The following is a 12,113-nucleotide window of genomic DNA, read 5'->3' as shown; positions in this document are numbered from 1 at the left end:
ACCCGGTCTCTATTTCTTTGGAAGACAGGAATGAGGACCACTTTTATTCCAAGAGGCGATTTTGAAACCATATCCTGAAATTACACTAGAAAAACACTATGCATGTAATGTTCCTACCATGCTGGTCTGGCCCAGAAAAGCAGTTGCAAAGAAGTCCTGCACTCCTTTATCCCGCCACAAGTGGAAAATAGCGTGCAGGGTAAGGAACTTTCTCGACATACACAGCGTCTTATAGCATTGAAAAGAAGAAATGCTCCTATATTACAAGCATCCTGAAAATGTCCACGTCATGGGCTCGTCCGGGATTTGAACCCGGGACCTCTCGCACCCGAAGCGAGAATCATACCCCTAGACCAACGAGCCTGAGTGGCCAGGAGACATTTTGAACAATTTCTGAAGCGTCTTTCAGAAAAAAAGCAGGGCTATTTGGCTAGTCTCCCTCTAAGTGAGCCTCACAACGTCATGTTTTCTCTCAAGTTGTTGTTTTTTCACTCTAGCAAGAAAGGGGGCAGCCAATCTCCTATCAGCCAGTGAGCAGAAAAAAGGCACAGATGAGAACAGCAAGCACTTTCTGGCAATTGTTCTCCTCTGCAAGTCCTGGACCCTTGCCCCATAGACTTCCACACCAGAAGCAATGAAGGGCCCACCATTTCCTGCGCCTGAGAAAGAGGGGTTTGATATTTGGATTCAAACGCACTCGCTCACCGCTCGATCAGGCTCGATCAGGCGAGATTTATATGAGTGGCTCACAGGCCTGAAACACTCACCTGGGAGACCCAGAGTGGCTGACTTCTCAGTATAGCCATTGTTGGGCGAGTCACCTCCTTTCCTCCTGCCTCAATCTAGAATTGGCTGCAAATCATAAGAGAGAGTGCAATGCCCGTGTGCAGTGCCTACTCCCAGCAACCTCTCTGTCTTCCTTATGTAAATTAGAATTTGCAAGGGGGGACCAATGGCATTCTGCTCCTCCCACATAACCAGGAAGCCCTGTTGAACATGTCTGCCTGTGTTTTTGCAGGGACAGTGCCTTCTCTGCCCAAAAGGTGGCAGGAGAGCCTCACAACAAATGATGGGATCAACTGCTTAGTTAGAAACCCAGCATGGCAGTTACTGTGATGGAGTGCAAATTTAATGGAAGGTGTGCCTGAGGTGTCATTTCCAGAAATCCATGGAATTGTGATTGAGGGCCCAGCCTGATTGTTGGTGGATTTCTCTTCACATGCTACAGGTTCCTGCAAAGATTGTGGTGTTTGCCGGGAACGCACTGCAAAAAACAGGAAGATTTACGGGTGTAAAAGGGACCTGTCAGAAGTGGGATTTGAACCCACGCCTCCATGAGGAGACCAGAAGGCTCAGCTACACTGAAGATCAAGCTCTCTTGAGTCTGGCGCCTTAGACCACTCGGCCATCCTGACGGTTCATGAGGGGGGCTTAGGTCTAACTCTTCTATCTGCACCTGCCAATGTTTCCACTTACAACCTTCACAGCAATGTCACAGGTGTAAAGGCCCCAACAATACAACATAGCTTAAACAAAATAAAAATAGGCACAAGAACGACCCCCAGATGATGGATGCAGATAACTTTGTTTCGTCTTGCAAAGGTAAAGAAAGTTTCCCACGGCTCACTGTGTTCAAAGACCACCTCTTCTTAAACTTGCATTCAGATAATAAGGTTTTAGAGTGTGCACATAAAAGCAGCCAACGCTCAGTGTTTCTGCCCGGTCTCGAACCGGGGACCTTTCGCGTGTTAGGCGAACGTGATGACCACTACACTACAGAAACGACCTTGCTGCTTGCTACTGTTAAAGCAAAGTTCCTCTCAAGGCTTCACCCTACTTCTATTCTGCTGTATCAGCAGCGGCTCAGAATGTGCAGAACAAGTGTGAAAACCTCAAAGATATCATCCAACATGCTTGCAATTAGACGTATTCAAAATTTACTTGTGCAGGCATCGACAGACAAATATCTGATGCCTAAATGTCTGCGAGTACAGCTTGGGAAAGCATCACCTGGGACACACTGAGACTAAGCAGGTAGGCAGAAAAAGCACGGTGATCCATTTTTCTACTGAGGTTAGGAATATGTTAAGCAAAAAATCAACCGAGTATTACTAGAAATAGTCAGGCATAGTGCATTTTTAGTACGATTTGTATGTTTAGCTCTAAAAAGGGCTCGTCCGGGATTTGAACCCGGGACCTCTCGCACCCTAAGCGAGAATCATACCCCTAGACCAACGAGCCACGCAAGAGTCACCTCTGACATGGCTCCAGCGGTTAGTGGCAGCTAGTCGGTGAATGCTTCACCCAAAGCAAGCAACTGCACATGTTGCTCTCTTCTGCAATATGATTGCTGTCTTTTCCATGGCCGTCATCAAACAAGAAATTAAAAAGCCTCTGTCCTTCAGACAGTTTGTTTTCTCTAAGTGTCTGCTTGCGGTGAGGACAAGAAAAGCATTTCTGCTCTCATTCCTTGCTTTCATGAAGTAGGCCCACCCTTCAGAGCAAAGGGCGAGCAAGCGAATGGCGCAAGCTATCGTCACTTCTCTTTTCGAGCTGTCACTGAGATCCCTGTAGCACACTACGTCAGGTTGGTGAGGGATAGACAGCCTCTATTATCTCAGCTTTCCTATAAAGTCAGCCAGTAAAGGCAAACACTGTTAAAAACAGCAAACCGCTGTTTCTGCCCGGTCTCGAACCAGGGACCTTTCGCGCGTAAGGCGAACGTGATAACCACTACACTACAGAAACAGACACTAACTCAGGAATCTTGTTGGCATGTATTGGGCTGGAATGCACAGACTAAGGGCCAATGTCCTTGAAGCTCAAAGTTGGGCTCTCCTTACCCGGTCTCTATTTCTTTGGAAGACAGGAATGAGGACCACTTTTATTCCAAGAGGCGATTTTGAAACCATATCCTGAAATTACACTAGAAAAACACTATGCATGTAATGTTCCTACCATGCTGGTCTGGCCCAGAAAAGCAGTTGCAAAGAAGTCCTGCACTCCTTTATCCCGCCACAAGTGGAAAATAGCGTGCAGGGTAAGGAACTTTCTCGACATACACAGCGTCTTATAGCATTGAAAAGAAGAAATGCTCCTATATTACAAGCATCCTGAAAATGTCCACGTCATGGGCTCGTCCGGGATTTGAACCCGGGACCTCTCGCACCCGAAGCGAGAATCATACCCCTAGACCAACGAGCCTGAGTGGCCAGGAGACATTTTGAACAATTTCTGAAGCGTCTTTCAGAAAAAAAGCAGGGCTATTTGGCTAGTCTCCCTCTAAGTGAGCCTCACAACGTCATGTTTTCTCTCAAGTTGTTGTTTTTTCACTCTAGCAAGAAAGGGGGCAGCCAATCTCCTATCAGCCAGTGAGCAGAAAAAAGGCACAGATGAGAACAGCAAGCACTTTCTGGCAATTGTTCTCCTCTACAAGTCCTGGACCCTTGCCCCATAGACTTCCACACCAGAAGCAATGAAGGGCCCACCATTTCCTGCGCCTGAGAAAGAGGGGTTTGATATTTGGATTCAAACGCGCTCGCTCAGCGCTCGATCAGGCTCGATCAGGCGAGATTTATATGAGTGGCTCACAGGCCTGAAACACTCACCTGGGAGACCCAGAGTGGCTGACTTCTCAGTATAGCCATTGTTGGGCGAGTCACCTCCTTTCCTCCTGCCTCAATCTAGAATTGGCTGCAAATCATAAGAGAGAGTGCAATGCCCGTGTGCAGTGCCTACTCCCAGCTACCTCTCTGTCTTCCTTATGTAAATTAGAATTTGCAAGGGGGGACCAATGGCATTCTGCTCCTCCCACATAACCAGGAAGCCCTGTTGAACATGTCTGCCTGTGTTTTTGCAGGGACAGTGCCTTCTCTGCCCAAAAGGTGGCAGGAGAGCCTCACAACAAATGATGGGATCAACTGCTTAGTTAGAAACCCAGCATGGCAGTTACTGTGATGGAGTGCAAATTTAATGGAAGGTGTGCCTGAGGTGTCATTTCCAGAAATCCATGGAATTGTGATTGAGGGCCCAGCCTGATTGTTGGTGGATTTCTCTTCACATGCTACAGGTTCCTGCAAAGATTGTGGTGTTTGCCGGGAACGCACTGCAAAAAACAGGAAGATTTACGGGTGTAAAAGGGACCTGTCAGAAGTGGGATTTGAACCCACACCTCCATGAGGAGACCAGAAGGCTCAGCTACACTGAAGATCAAGCTCTCTTGAGTCTGGCGCCTTAGACCACTCGGCCATCCTGACGGTTCATGAGGGGGGCTTAGGTCTAACTCTTCTATCTGCACCTGCCAATGTTTCCACTTACAACCTTCACAGCAATGTCACAGGTGTAAAGGCCCCAACAATACAACATAGCTTAAACAAAATAAAAATAGGCACAAGAACGACCCCCAGATGATGGATGCAGATAACTTTGTTTCGTCTTGCAAAGGTAAAGAAAGTTTCCCACGGCTCACTGTGTTCAAAGACCACCTCTTCTTAAACTTGCATTCAGATAATAAGGTTTTAGAGTGTGCACATAAAAGCAGCCAACGCTCAGTGTTTCTGCCCGGTCTCGAACCGGGGACCTTTCGCGTGTTAGGCGAACGTGATGACCACTACACTACAGAAACGACTTTGCTGCTTGCTACTGTTAAAGCAAAGTTCCTCTCAAGGCTTCACCCTACTTCTATTCTGCTGTATCAGCAGCGGCTCAGAATGTGCAGAACAAGTGTGAAAACCTCAAAGATATCATCCAACATGCTTGCAATTAGACGTATTCAAAATTTACTTGTGCAGGCATCGACAGACAAATATCTGATGCCTAAATGTCTGCGAGTACAGCTTGGGAAAGCATCACCTGGGACACACTGAGACTAAGCAGGTAGGCAGAAAAAGCACGGTGATCCATTTTTCTACTGAGGTTAGGAATATGTTAAGCAAAAAATCAACCGAGTATTACTAGAAATAGTCAGGCATAGTGCATTTTTAGTACGATTTGTATGTTTAGCTCTAAAAAGGGCTCGTCCGGGATTTGAACCCGGGACCTCTCGCACCCTAAGCGAGAATCATACCCCTAGACCAACGAGCCACGCAAGAGTCACCTCTGACATGGCTCCAGCGGTTAGTGGCAGCTAGTCGGTGAATGCTTCACCCAAAGCAAGCAACTGCACATGTTGCTCTCTTCTGCAATATGATTGCTGTCTTTTCCATGGCCGTCATCAAACAAGAAATTAAAAAGCCTCTGTCCTTCAGACAGTTTGTTTTCTCTAAGTGTCTGCTTGCGGTGAGGACAAGAAAAGCATTTCTGCTCTCATTCCTTGCTTTCATGAAGTAGGCCCACCCTTCAGAGCAAAGGGCGAGCAAGCGAATGGCGCAAGCTATCGTCACTTCTCTTTTCGAGCTGTCACTGAGATCCCTGTAGCACACTACGTCAGGTTGGTGAGGGATAGACAGCCTCTATTATCTCAGCTTTCCTATAAAGTCAGCCAGTAAAGGCAAACACTGTTAAAAACAGCAAACCGCTGTTTCTGCCCGGTCTCGAACCAGGGACCTTTCGCGTGTAAGGCGAACGTGATAACCACTACACTACAGAAACAGACACTAACTCAGGAATCTTGTTGGCATGTATTGGGCTGGAATGCACAGACTAAGGGCCAATGTCCTTGAAGCTCAAAGTTGGGCTCTCCTTACCCGGTCTCTATTTCTTTGGAAGACAGGAATGAGGACCACTTTTATTCCAAGAGGCGATTTTGAAACCATATCCTGAAATTACACTAGAAAAACACTATGCATGTAATGTTCCTACCATGCTGGTCTGGCCCAGAAAAGCAGTTGCAAAGAAGTCCTGCACTCCTTTATCCCGCCACAAGTGGAAAATAGCGTGCAGGGTAAGGAACTTTCTCGACATACACAGCGTCTTATAGCATTGAAAAGAAGAAATGCTCCTATATTACAAGCATCCTGAAAATGTCCACGTCATGGGCTCGTCCGGGATTTGAACCCGGGACCTCTCGCACCCGAAGCGAGAATCATACCCCTAGACCAACGAGCCTGAGTGGCCAGGAGACATTTTGAACAATTTCTGAAGCGTCTTTCAGAAAAAAAGCAGGGCTATTTGGCTAGTCTCCCTCTAAGTGAGCCTCACAACGTCATGTTTTCTCTCAAGTTGTTGTTTTTTCACTCTAGCAAGAAAGGGGGCAGCCAATCTCCTATCAGCCAGTGAGCAGAAAAAAGGCACAGATGAGAACAGCAAGCACTTTCTGGCAATTGTTCTCCTCTGCAAGTCCTGGACCCTTGCCCCATAGACTTCCACACCAGAAGCAATGAAGGGCCCACCATTTCCTGCGCCTGAGAAAGAGGGGTTTGATATTTGGATTCAAACGCACTCGCTCACCGCTCGATCAGGCTCGATCAGGCGAGATTTATATGAGTGGCTCACAGGCCTGAAACACTCACCTGGGAGACCCAGAGTGGCTGACTTCTCAGTATAGCCATTGTTGGGCGAGTCACCTCCTTTCCTCCTGCCTCAATCTAGAATTGGCTGCAAATCATAGGAGAGAGTGCAATGCCCGTGTGCAGTGCCTACTCCCAGCTACCTCTCTGTCTTCCTTATGTAAATTAGAATTTGCAAGGGGGGACCAATGGCATTCTGCTCCTCCCACATAACCAGGAAGCCCTGTTGAACATGTCTGCCTGTGTTTTTGCAGGGACAGTGCCTTCTCTGCCCAAAAGGTGGCAGGAGAGCCTCACAACAAATGATGGGATCAACTGCTTAGTTAGAAACCCAGCATGGCAGTTACTGTGATGGAGTGCAAATTTAATGGAAGGTGTGCCTGAGGTGTCATTTCCAGAAATCCATGGAATTGTGATTGAGGGCCCAGCCTGATTGTTGGTGGATTTCTCTTCACATGCTACAGGTTCCTGCAAAGATTGTGGTGTTTGCCGGGAACGCACTGCAAAAAACAGGAAGATTTACGGGTGTAAAAGGGACCTGTCAGAAGTGGGATTTGAACCCACGCCTCCATGAGGAGACCAGAAGGCTCAGCTACACTGAAGATCAAGCTCTCTTGAGTCTGGCGCCTTAGACCACTCGGCCATCCTGACGGTTCATGAGGGGGGCTTAGGTCTAACTCTTCTATCTGCACCTGCCAATGTTTCCACTTACAACCTTCACAGCAATGTCACAGGTGTAAAGGCCCCAACAATACAACATAGCTTAAACAAAATAAAAATAGGCACAAGAACGACCCCCAGATGATGGATGCAGATAACTTTGTTTCGTCTTGCAAAGGTAAAGAAAGTTTCCCACGGCTCACTGTGTTCAAAGACCACCTCTTCTTAAACTTGCATTCAGATAATAAGGTTTTAGAGTGTGCACATAAAAGCAGCCAACGCTCAGTGTTTCTGCCCGGTCTCGAACCGGGGACCTTTCGCGTGTTAGGCGAACGTGATGACCACTACACTACAGAAACGACTTTGCTGCTTGCTACTGTTAAAGCAAAGTTCCTCTCAAGGCTTCACCCTACTTCTATTCTGCTGTATCAGCAGCGGCTCAGAATGTGCAGAACAAGTGTGAAAACCTCAAAGATATCATCCAACATGCTTGCAATTAGACGTATTCAAAATTTACTTGTGCAGGCATCGACAGACAAATATCTGATGCCTAAATGTCTGCGAGTACAGCTTGGGAAAGCATCACCTGGGACACACTGAGACTAAGCAGGTAGGCAGAAAAAGCACGGTGATCCATTTTTCTACTGAGGTTAGGAATATGTTAAGCAAAAAATCAACCGAGTATTACTAGAAATAGTCAGGCATAGTGCATTTTTAGTACGATTTGTATGTTTAGCTCTAAAAAGGGCTCGTCCGGGATTTGAACCCGGGACCTCTCGCACCCTAAGCGAGAATCATACCCCTAGACCAACGAGCCACGCAAGAGTCACCTCTGACATGGCTCCAGCGGTTAGTGGCAGCTAGTCGGTGAATGCTTCACCCAAAGCAAGCAACTGCACATGTTGCTCTCTTCTGCAATATGATTGCTGTCTTTTCCATGGCCGTCATCAAACAAGAAATTAAAAAGCCTCTGTCCTTCAGACAGTTTGTTTTCTCTAAGTGTCTGCTTGCGGTGAGGACAAGAAAAGCATTTCTGCTCTCATTCCTTGCTTTCATGAAGTAGGCCCACCCTTCAGAGCAAAGGGCGAGCAAGCGAATGGCGCAAGCTATCGTCACTTCTCTTTTCGAGCTGTCACTGAGATCCCTGTAGCACACTACGTCAGGTTGGTGAGGGATAGACAGCCTCTATTATCTCAGCTTTCCTATAAAGTCAGCCAGTAAAGGCAAACACTGTTAAAAACAGCAAACCGCTGTTTCTGCCCGGTCTCGAACCAGGGACCTTTCGCGTGTAAGGCGAACGTGATAACCACTACACTACAGAAACAGACACTAACTCAGGAATCTTGTTGGCATGTATTGGGCTGGAATGCACAGACTAAGGGCCAATGTCCTTGAAGCTCAAAGTTGGGCTCTCCTTACCCGGTCTCTATTTCTTTGGAAGACAGGAATGAGGACCACTTTTATTCCAAGAGGCGATTTTGAAACCATATCCTGAAATTACACTAGAAAAACACTATGCATGTAATGTTCCTACCATGCTGGTCTGGCCCAGAAAAGCAGTTGCAAAGAAGTCCTGCACTCCTTTATCCCGCCACAAGTGGAAAATAGCGTGCAGGGTAAGGAACTTTCTCGACATACACAGCGTCTTATAGCATTGAAAAGAAGAAATGCTCCTATATTACAAGCATCCTGAAAATGTCCACGTCATGGGCTCGTCCGGGATTTGAACCCGGGACCTCTCGCACCCGAAGCGAGAATCATACCCCTAGACCAACGAGCCTGAGTGGCCAGGAGACATTTTGAACAATTTCTGAAGCGTCTTTCAGAAAAAAAGCAGGGCTATTTGGCTAGTCTCCCTCTAAGTGAGCCTCACAACGTCATGTTTTCTCTCAAGTTGTTGTTTTTTCACTCTAGCAAGAAAGGGGGCAGCCAATCTCCTATCAGCCAGTGAGCAGAAAAAAGGCACAGATGAGAACAGCAAGCACTTTCTGGCAATTGTTCTCCTCTGCAAGTCCTGGACCCTTGCCCCATAGACTTCCACACCAGAAGCAATGAAGGGCCCACCATTTCCTGCGCCTGAGAAAGAGGGGTTTGATATTTGGATTCAAACGCACTCGCTCACCGCTCGATCAGGCTCGATCAGGCGAGATTTATATGAGTGGCTCACAGGCCTGAAACACTCACCTGGGAGACCCAGAGTGGCTGACTTCTCAGTATAGCCATTGTTGGGCGAGTCACCTCCTTTCCTCCTGCCTCAATCTAGAATTGGCTGCAAATCATAGGAGAGAGTGCAATGCCCGTGTGCAGTGCCTACTCCCAGCTACCTCTCTGTCTTCCTTATGTAAATTAGAATTTGCAAGGGGGGACCAATGGCATTCTGCTCCTCCCACATAACCAGGAAGCCCTGTTGAACATGTCTGCCTGTGTTTTTGCAGGGACAGTGCCTTCTCTGCCCAAAAGGTGGCAGGAGAGCCTCACAACAAATGATGGGATCAACTGCTTAGTTAGAAACCCAGCATGGCAGTTACTGTGATGGAGTGCAAATTTAATGGAAGGTGTGCCTGAGGTGTCATTTCCAGAAATCCATGGAATTGTGATTGAGGGCCCAGCCTGATTGTTGGTGGATTTCTCTTCACATGCTACAGGTTCCTGCAAAGATTGTGGTGTTTGCCGGGAACGCACTGCAAAAAACAGGAAGATTTACGGGTGTAAAAGGGACCTGTCAGAAGTGGGATTTGAACCCACGCCTCCATGAGGAGACCAGAAGGCTCAGCTACACTGAAGATCAAGCTCTCTTGAGTCTGGCGCCTTAGACCACTCGGCCATCCTGACGGCTCATGAGGGGGGCTTAGGTCTAACTCTTCTATCTGCACCTGCCAATGTTTCCACTTACAACCTTCACAGCAATGTCACAGGTGTAAAGGCCCCAACAATACAACATAGCTTAAACAAAATAAAAATAGGCACAAGAACGACCCCCAGATGATGGATGCAGATAACTTTGTTTCGTCTTGCAAAGGTAAAGAAAGTTTCCCACGGCTCACTGTGTTCAAAGACCACCTCTTCTTAAACTTGCATTCAGATAATAAGGTTTTAGAGTGTGCACATAAAAGCAGCCAACGCTCAGTGTTTCTGCCCGGTCTCGAACCGGGGACCTTTCGCGTGTTAGGCGAACGTGATGACCACTACACTACAGAAACGACCTTGCTGCTTGCTACTGTTAAAGCAAAGTTCCTCTCAAGGCTTCACCCTACTTCTATTCTGCTGTATCAGCAGCGGCTCAGAATGTGCAGAACAAGTGTGAAAACCTCAAAGATATCATCCAACATGCTTGCAATTAGACGTATTCAAAATTTACTTGTGCAGGCATCGACAGACAAATATCTGATGCCTAAATGTCTGCGAGTACAGCTTGGGAAAGCATCACCTGGGACACACTGAGACTAAGCAGGTAGGCAGAAAAAGCACGGTGATCCATTTTTCTACTGAGGTTAGGAATATGTTAAGCAAAAAATCAACCGAGTATTACTAGAAATAGTCAGGCATAGTGCATTTTTAGTACGATTTGTATGTTTAGCTCTAAAAAGGGCTCGTCCGGGATTTGAACCCGGGACCTCTCGCACCCTAAGCGAGAATCATACCCCTAGACCAACGAGCCACGCAAGAGTCACCTCTGACATGGCTCCAGCGGTTAGTGGCAGCTAGTCGGTGAATGCTTCACCCAAAGCAAGCAACTGCACATGTTGCTCTCTTCTGCAATATGATTGCTGTCTTTTCCATGGCCGTCATCAAACAAGAAATTAAAAAGCCTCTGTCCTTCAGACAGTTTGTTTTCTCTAAGTGTCTGCTTGCGGTGAGGACAAGAAAAGCATTTCTGCTCTCATTCCTTGCTTTCATGAAGTAGGCCCACCCTTCAGAGCAAAGGGCGAGCAAGCGAATGGCGCAAGCTATCGTCACTTCTCTTTTCGAGCTGTCACTGAGATCCCTGTAGCACACTACGTCAGGTTGGTGAGGGATAGACAGCCTCTATTATCTCAGCTTTCCTATAAAGTCAGCCAGTAAAGGCAAACACTGTTAAAAACAGCAAACCGCTGTTTCTGCCCGGTCTCGAACCAGGGACCTTTCGCGTGTAAGGCGAACGTGATAACCACTACACTACAGAAACAGACACTAACTCAGGAATCTTGTTGGCATGTATTGGGCTGGAATGCACAGACTAAGGGCCAATGTCCTTGAAGCTCAAAGTTGGGCTCTCCTTACCCGGTCTCTATTTCTTTGGAAGACAGGAATGAGGACCACTTTTATTCCAAGAGGCGATTTTGAAACCATATCCTGAAATTACACTAGAAAAACACTATGCATGTAATGTTCCTACCATGCTGGTCTGGCCCAGAAAAGCAGTTGCAAAGAAGTCCTGCACTCCTTTATCCCGCCACAAGTGGAAAATAGCGTGCAGGGTAAGGAACTTTCTCGACATACACAGCGTCTTATAGCATTGAAAAGAAGAAATGCTCCTATATTACAAGCATCCTGAAAATGTCCACGTCATGGGCTCGTCCGGGATTTGAACCCGGGACCTCTCGCACCCGAAGCGAGAATCATACCCCTAGACCAACGAGCCTGAGTGGCCAGGAGACATTTTGAACAATTTCTGAAGCGTCTTTCAGAAAAAAAGCAGGGCTATTTGGCTAGTCTCCCTCTAAGTGAGCCTCACAACGTCATGTTTTCTCTCAAGTTGTTGTTTTTTCACTCTAGCAAGAAAGGGGGCAGCCAATCTCCTATCAGCCAGTGAGCAGAAAAAAGGCACAGATGAGAACAGCAAGCACTTTCTGGCAATTGTTCTCCTCTGCAAGTCCTGGACCCTTGCCCCATAGACTTCCACACCAGAAGCAATGAAGGGCCCACCATTTCCTGCGCCTGAGAAAGAGGGGTTTGATATTTGGATTCAAACGCGCTCGCTCAGCGCTCGATCAGGCTCGATCAGGCGAGATTTATATGAGTGGCTCA

The 12,113-nt window shown here is 47.2% G+C and overlaps 21 non-coding genes across 21 annotated transcripts; all 21 read right to left on the bottom strand.

Annotated features, from left to right (window-relative positions):
* Positions 1 to 291: 291 nt before the first annotated feature.
* TRNAP-CGG (transfer RNA proline (anticodon CGG)) lies at positions 292 to 363 on the bottom strand. Its single transcript has one exon. It is a non-coding gene; the product is annotated as a tRNA-Pro (tRNA).
* A 940-nt stretch (positions 364 to 1,303) lies between these two features.
* Positions 1,304 to 1,415, bottom strand: TRNAL-CAA (transfer RNA leucine (anticodon CAA)). Its single transcript has 2 exons — positions 1,378 to 1,415; positions 1,304 to 1,349 (listed from the first exon to the last, which is right to left on the bottom strand). It is a non-coding gene; the product is annotated as a tRNA-Leu (tRNA).
* Positions 1,416 to 1,710: 295 nt separating this feature from the next.
* Positions 1,711 to 1,783, bottom strand: TRNAV-AAC (transfer RNA valine (anticodon AAC)). The gene has a single exon. It is a non-coding gene; the product is annotated as a tRNA-Val (tRNA).
* A 386-nt stretch (positions 1,784 to 2,169) lies between these two features.
* Positions 2,170 to 2,241, bottom strand: TRNAP-AGG (transfer RNA proline (anticodon AGG)). Its single transcript has one exon. It is a non-coding gene; the product is annotated as a tRNA-Pro (tRNA).
* Positions 2,242 to 2,675: 434 nt separating this feature from the next.
* On the bottom strand, positions 2,676 to 2,748 carry TRNAV-UAC (transfer RNA valine (anticodon UAC)). Its single transcript has one exon. It is a non-coding gene; the product is annotated as a tRNA-Val (tRNA).
* Positions 2,749 to 3,132: 384 nt separating this feature from the next.
* Positions 3,133 to 3,204, bottom strand: TRNAP-CGG (transfer RNA proline (anticodon CGG)). Its single transcript has one exon. It is a non-coding gene; the product is annotated as a tRNA-Pro (tRNA).
* Positions 3,205 to 4,144: 940 nt separating this feature from the next.
* Positions 4,145 to 4,256, bottom strand: TRNAL-CAA (transfer RNA leucine (anticodon CAA)). Its single transcript has 2 exons — positions 4,219 to 4,256; positions 4,145 to 4,190 (listed from the first exon to the last, which is right to left on the bottom strand). It is a non-coding gene; the product is annotated as a tRNA-Leu (tRNA).
* Positions 4,257 to 4,551: 295 nt separating this feature from the next.
* Positions 4,552 to 4,624, bottom strand: TRNAV-AAC (transfer RNA valine (anticodon AAC)). Its single transcript has one exon. It is a non-coding gene; the product is annotated as a tRNA-Val (tRNA).
* Positions 4,625 to 5,010: 386 nt separating this feature from the next.
* Positions 5,011 to 5,082, bottom strand: TRNAP-AGG (transfer RNA proline (anticodon AGG)). Its single transcript has one exon. It is a non-coding gene; the product is annotated as a tRNA-Pro (tRNA).
* A 434-nt stretch (positions 5,083 to 5,516) lies between these two features.
* TRNAV-UAC (transfer RNA valine (anticodon UAC)) lies at positions 5,517 to 5,589 on the bottom strand. The gene has a single exon. It is a non-coding gene; the product is annotated as a tRNA-Val (tRNA).
* Positions 5,590 to 5,973: 384 nt separating this feature from the next.
* On the bottom strand, positions 5,974 to 6,045 carry TRNAP-CGG (transfer RNA proline (anticodon CGG)). The gene has a single exon. It is a non-coding gene; the product is annotated as a tRNA-Pro (tRNA).
* A 940-nt stretch (positions 6,046 to 6,985) lies between these two features.
* On the bottom strand, positions 6,986 to 7,097 carry TRNAL-CAA (transfer RNA leucine (anticodon CAA)). The gene is made up of 2 exons: positions 7,060 to 7,097; positions 6,986 to 7,031 (listed from the first exon to the last, which is right to left on the bottom strand). It is a non-coding gene; the product is annotated as a tRNA-Leu (tRNA).
* A 295-nt stretch (positions 7,098 to 7,392) lies between these two features.
* Positions 7,393 to 7,465, bottom strand: TRNAV-AAC (transfer RNA valine (anticodon AAC)). Its single transcript has one exon. It is a non-coding gene; the product is annotated as a tRNA-Val (tRNA).
* Positions 7,466 to 7,851: 386 nt separating this feature from the next.
* On the bottom strand, positions 7,852 to 7,923 carry TRNAP-AGG (transfer RNA proline (anticodon AGG)). Its single transcript has one exon. It is a non-coding gene; the product is annotated as a tRNA-Pro (tRNA).
* A 434-nt stretch (positions 7,924 to 8,357) lies between these two features.
* On the bottom strand, positions 8,358 to 8,430 carry TRNAV-UAC (transfer RNA valine (anticodon UAC)). Its single transcript has one exon. It is a non-coding gene; the product is annotated as a tRNA-Val (tRNA).
* Positions 8,431 to 8,814: 384 nt separating this feature from the next.
* TRNAP-CGG (transfer RNA proline (anticodon CGG)) lies at positions 8,815 to 8,886 on the bottom strand. The gene has a single exon. It is a non-coding gene; the product is annotated as a tRNA-Pro (tRNA).
* A 940-nt stretch (positions 8,887 to 9,826) lies between these two features.
* TRNAL-CAA (transfer RNA leucine (anticodon CAA)) lies at positions 9,827 to 9,938 on the bottom strand. The gene is made up of 2 exons: positions 9,901 to 9,938; positions 9,827 to 9,872 (listed from the first exon to the last, which is right to left on the bottom strand). It is a non-coding gene; the product is annotated as a tRNA-Leu (tRNA).
* A 295-nt stretch (positions 9,939 to 10,233) lies between these two features.
* Positions 10,234 to 10,306, bottom strand: TRNAV-AAC (transfer RNA valine (anticodon AAC)). Its single transcript has one exon. It is a non-coding gene; the product is annotated as a tRNA-Val (tRNA).
* A 386-nt stretch (positions 10,307 to 10,692) lies between these two features.
* On the bottom strand, positions 10,693 to 10,764 carry TRNAP-AGG (transfer RNA proline (anticodon AGG)). The gene has a single exon. It is a non-coding gene; the product is annotated as a tRNA-Pro (tRNA).
* A 434-nt stretch (positions 10,765 to 11,198) lies between these two features.
* Positions 11,199 to 11,271, bottom strand: TRNAV-UAC (transfer RNA valine (anticodon UAC)). Its single transcript has one exon. It is a non-coding gene; the product is annotated as a tRNA-Val (tRNA).
* A 384-nt stretch (positions 11,272 to 11,655) lies between these two features.
* TRNAP-CGG (transfer RNA proline (anticodon CGG)) lies at positions 11,656 to 11,727 on the bottom strand. Its single transcript has one exon. It is a non-coding gene; the product is annotated as a tRNA-Pro (tRNA).
* Between the last annotated feature and the right edge of the window lie 386 nt (positions 11,728 to 12,113).

Source organism: Lissotriton helveticus, chromosome 10 (assembly GCF_964261635.1).
Source record: "Lissotriton helveticus chromosome 10, aLisHel1.1, whole genome shotgun sequence".
In the NCBI taxonomy this organism is placed as follows: domain Eukaryota; kingdom Metazoa; phylum Chordata; class Amphibia; order Caudata; family Salamandridae; genus Lissotriton; species Lissotriton helveticus.
This window is presented reverse-complemented; position numbering and strand designations above follow the sequence as displayed.